The sequence below is a fragment of the Theobroma cacao genome, chromosome 5 (assembly GCF_000208745.1).
Source record: "Theobroma cacao cultivar B97-61/B2 chromosome 5, Criollo_cocoa_genome_V2, whole genome shotgun sequence".
NCBI lineage: Eukaryota > Viridiplantae > Streptophyta > Magnoliopsida > Malvales > Malvaceae > Theobroma > Theobroma cacao.
In genome coordinates this window covers 39,321,287-39,326,747 of record NC_030854.1, presented here as the reverse complement: position 1 = coordinate 39,326,747, position 5,461 = coordinate 39,321,287, and the positions used below count along the sequence as shown (strand labels likewise).

Below are 5,461 nucleotides of genomic sequence, written 5' to 3'. Positions count from 1 at the left end.
TTTTTGATTATATATTGCATGATGATTGTGTTATATTTTTTTTTATTAGTTAAAGAGACTTTACATGGAAGATAAGATTTATTTTAATCAGTTAAGGACTTCCTTAATCAATTAAAATAGTTATGTGGTAAGGGTGTAAGCCTGAGTCAGAGAGATATCAATCAGTTAATAGCCTCTTTAACCATTTAATGCCATTATAGCAGTTAGAAAGTGTCATAGCCCAATTTTCAAGCTATGACCGGCGTAAGGGCCCAATGGGCTCAGCCCACTAAGCCCAAGCAAGCCTACTTAATTGATCTTATACATTAATCCCTATTCCTTTAGAATCCAAAGCTCTAAATGTTCAAATACCATTTCTTTGAAAATGATTCATAAAAACCAATCATACATTCATAATGGCATCATCCACCAATATATTCATTAATAGATTAACAATGATTCTTAATGTTCACATTAAATATTCACATACACATAATTAAACCTTGACTATCAACGAAGTGACTCTGGGCACGATTGATAACACTTAGTGTCACATTAAACCTACCGAGCAATGTACAGGGAGGAGCAACTCAGGAAACCTAAAACATGAAATTTAAAAACGTGAGTATAAACTCAATGAGTGAACATAGGAAGGGAACAAGCATCAATACGGGAGGTTTTAGAAATCATGATGCATTTATGTTGAAGATAATGCAATTTAACTCAATTTCTTGTCACAACGGAAATCTGTTTTTGTTGCAGTGAAAATCAAGTGGAAACCGTTTCTCAAGTTTTAACATTCAAAAATCAATGCAACCACAATAAAATTTTCAAAACCTCTATATATATATATATATATATATATATATATATATATATATATATCATATATAAACATATATATAACCAACGGCCTCAACCCCAACTCTGTCTCAACTTACGTGCACTACCACACTGCACATAGCAGGGTCGGCACAGCTCATGTGCACTCATACACTACACATGGCTGGGTCAGCACAACTCATGTGCACTCCTACACCGCACATGGCTGGGTCATAACTATCACACAAAAATATCATTTAATGTAGAAACTCATGAATTCATCATGTTCATATCTCATAATATTAAAACATTTCATCAAGGGCTTGTTCCCATGCAATTTTTAAAGAAAAACCAACAAAATATTTCAAGTGGCTCAATCAAGCATAAAATCATTTATTCCAAAACATTTTAATACAAGTTCACTCACCTAGCAACAATGAGATATTAAGTTGCTATTTGTTCAGACATATCTCTAACTATTTTCACTGGTCGGTCGCTCGTTATTTACTCTAGCACGCCCCCACAATACTCTAACTTTATCTTTGCACTTCCTAGTAATAATACGAACTCAATATATTTAATTACATATGTATACGAGCAGCACTTCAATCAATTAATCCTTAGTCAAATTTATATTTTTCCTTCTATCATGAAACCATCTTCAATTAACTCACATCTTAATACATTTTTACTAAAATTACTTATATCCATTGCTTATGTAATTCCTTAAATTATATCACCGACAACTTAATTATGATGTCATGTGTCTACTTCAGCTTTTCTAAATAATTTCCACCCAAATCCATCTTATATTTTCACACATAATCCATATATATGGCAGTAACAATCATTCTCACTTTCACTCGATTATTTCCTAGTTTACACGCATCGTTATCTATCAACTTTCAATACTTTGTTTCTCAATCCTCCATCCACATTATTCCTTTTTTATTTCTTTCAAATGACATGTCATACAATCTTAACAATTTTCAACTAGCTTATGCAAGTAGATCCTTTCAACAACCATAATTTTCCACAATATTCAACTAACCGTAGGCTTTAAAATATAGTGTTAAGCTTATCGTTTTCCTTTTCCACTTTGAGTCCTTCATGTACCCATGGGTTTATTGGCTTACATGTTATCAATTTTTCTCCAATCAAGCCAATCTTTGCTGCCACAAGAGATTTCTCTAAGTCACTAACTCATTTTCAAAGACTATTCAAGCCCAAAACAAGAATTCTTACCGTTCCTTACTTGAATCACCAAAACCAAGCTTTTTTCTTCCTTTCTCTCTTTTTCTTTCTTCTTCTCCTAGAGTTTATGTGCTGGAAATTGGGGTTAGAAGTTGTAACTTTGGTGCACAAGAAGTTGGGAGAATAATGAAGCAAGAAGAGAAAAGAAATGAAAAGAAAATAAGAAAAGAAAATGAAAGAAAATTAGTTTTCCATGGGAGAATGAGAGAATGGCGTTGGAAGCTTCAAGAATGAAGAAGAAAATATCTTGTTGGGAGGATAAGGACTGTTTTGGGCTGATAAGGATGAGAGTCAAAGCTTCCAAAGGAAGCTTTGACCAAACTTTATGTAAAATTATCATTTTGCCCTTTAAGTTTCCTTCCATTTTAATTTAGTACTCCCAACACTCATTTAACTCCAATTTCCTTCTATTATCTTCTTCTACATATGTACAAACAAAGTATGAAGTTGGTACTCTAACGTAGTGTCCTCATAATATTTAAAATATTTATTTACCTGCATTATCTTTACTTAATAAAGACACGCAGCCCCATTAATGTCATTTTTCTCTGAAATTTTTCTCATTCTTCTTCTCCCCCATTTAGGTTGCCCATATACTTCTTCTTCATGAAAAATTTTGACACTGAATAAAATATTAATATTTTAATATTATTTTATTTCAAAAATTTCCTTTTGTCCCCTTGGTACCCAAAATACATTATTATGCCTCAATTGACTTCCGAATCACTTTTTATCTAATAAATTCTTCTCTGAAAAAAAATTATTATTTTATTATTATTTCCTCGTGTGCGGAATATTTTATCCCAAACCATTTCTTTCATCTTTCATCATTTCTAAACATTATAATTAACCTCAATTAGCATCCAATAAGCTTTATTAGTCACCATATCAAAGTACAAGGTATTATAGAAAGGTACCAAGTCAGAAACATAGTAATCAATTAAGACTTTCTTTAATTGATTAGAGGAAATCTGCGGAAAAGAGAAACTGTCGTGCAAGAATTTTCGTTAAAACAAAAAAAAAAACCTGAGAAAGTGGTACGGGACATCACCCACTCAAAACGTGGGTAACTAGTTATTAACTATCACGACCCGGAACTCCCCATCGGGCCCGTGACAACCGCTGCGAGGCCTCGACAGACATTCTTCGCCCCGAATGCCGATTGAAACCCCGCAAGGCTTAGCATCAACTTCCGCATCTCCCCGGTGAGCAACAGTTATTAAATCTCGCATTTCAAAATAATCATAAGTCATTTTTAAATAAGAACAATAAAATATTATTTTTTGGCTCACAGGGGTATTTTCGTAATTTTTCGTCAAAAGTCTCAAAACTTGCTAAAAATGTAGTAGGTAAGCAAAAAATATATATTTAATGATTTAAAAACAATTAAGTATCTAAAACGTTCATTTGAAAGCAAATTGTTGACAACTAGTACTATTCAAAAATAATAAATAAAATATTCTATTTTCTCATAAAATAAATTTTTATAGAAATATTCGTAAATAATTTTTCGCACATGAAAGTAAAGTAAAAATTGTATGAATAGAAATACATATAACCAAAATATAAGTTTTGATCTGCAATGACACGTGGGCCCCAATTGACCAAGAGGATGTAAAACTGTGAACTCTTACTTTCTATAATGCATTCCGAGCTTAGTTCTCGTCCTACTCGACTATCTACAAACTGTCCTGAGCCTGAAAAATGTATAGGAAGAAAGGGTGAGATTTTATAATCCCAGTGAATAAACAGATACCATCTAAAGTATCTAAAGTCGAGTAAATGGAGACAATTAAAATAAGTCATCATACCGTAATTTCATTACCTTTCAGTTCATTTCAACCAAATAAAATCAATCCATATAAATCGAGTAATCAACTTGGCTTATGAATTTCTTAAAATTTTGGTTCGTGCCAAAACTCATACTCGGTGATACCTTGCGCAGGGCATCCAACCGAGTCCGCCAAGGCTGTTAAAATTTTGTATACACTTAAAATATATTTTTAGTTTGAGAAAATTACAGTCGTTCCTTGGCATTGGCTGAGTTCCCCTTCACGTGGTGGTTTGACGTGAAGTGAACCCTAAGCTTTATCCCAAGAAATACCCTACGCGCCTCTCCGTTCGAGGTAATAATATAATGGAGTTTACCGTGCCCCTCTAATAGGCTGGTCCACGGAATCCCCTCTATAGTAAATAATTAATATATACTCCATCAATTCAATAAAATTCATTCTAGCATGGCATGACAATTTATCGCAATCTAGCCTCTCAAGGCTGAATACACAATATAAATAATTCTGACATCACAATTAGTTTAGTCATTCATGCTCATATATTGTCATAAGACATTCAATTTAAAACCATAAATTTACAACACAAGCAGGGAGTCTCCAATTACTCTATTTCCAAAACCAATATTCGATTTTCCAGAAATTTATAAAATCACAATTTCTCTTAAAACATAGCAATTTACCATTTAAACCCATTTTCTATAAAATCACACAATTGTATAAAACTACTATAGATAATTAAGACGATAATAAGTTTACTCACAATATTAGGAGTAGAAATACTCCTATCTTCCACCCTCGGGTGCAGTCTCTTACCCGAAACAATTGACTCACCACCTATCCATAATCCATGACACAAAATTCAGTAAATTATGTCAATTTATCATAAATTATTTCAGGCTCTTATCCATGCGTATGCACTAGATAGGATTTGAAATGTCTAGACAATCGCTTAATTACGGTGTCCGACCTAACTTGCCTATACAAGGTGTAAATTCCTAAAATCTCCAATTCGACTCCAATTCCATCCATTTCAATTTCAATTATCCAATTATATCCACAATACCTCAATGACTGTGAATTTGATCCAATTTATCAGTTCGAACTATAAATTACGCTTTTACCCCTAATGGGTAAAAATTTCAATTTATTGCACCGAAAATTCCCATTTAATTTCCAACCTCATAATTCATCATTTTTCCACCCAATTCTCTTAAAATAAAGTCAACCTCATCCTCACATACCATTGGCTAGATTCGGCCTAGGGAAATTCATGGAGAAGATAAATATTTTTCTTGTTGTTTTACTCATAAACATGCTACACTAACACTAAACACTAACATAGCTCAAAATCAAATTTATCTAACAACTTTCTCTCTCTAAACCCATATGACCAGAATTGAAATCATCCTCAAATCACATGATTCAACCATGAAAAATGATGGGAAATGCATGGGAAAGGTAAAGCACAAGACAAATTTAAGAAATGTTACCTTTTTTCACTTGATTTTTGAATTTTCACCTATTTTCCCTTTAAATTTCTTAGCTAGGGTTTTATTTTCTCCTTTCTCTCTCTTGTTTCTTGCTTGGCCGAATGTTGAAGAAGAAGAATGGGT

At 32.8% G+C, this 5,461-nt stretch overlaps 2 long non-coding RNA genes across 2 annotated transcripts; both read right to left on the bottom strand.

Annotated features, from left to right (window-relative positions):
• Positions 375-2,086, bottom strand: LOC108662188. The gene is made up of 2 exons (XR_001927990.1): positions 2,047-2,086; positions 375-578 (listed from the first exon to the last, which is right to left on the bottom strand). It is a non-coding gene; the product is annotated as an uncharacterized LOC108662188 (long non-coding RNA).
• On the bottom strand, positions 3,713-5,387 carry LOC108662180. Its single transcript, XR_001927979.1, has 3 exons — positions 5,339-5,387; positions 4,609-4,682; positions 3,713-3,752 (listed from the first exon to the last, which is right to left on the bottom strand). It is a non-coding gene; the product is annotated as an uncharacterized LOC108662180 (long non-coding RNA).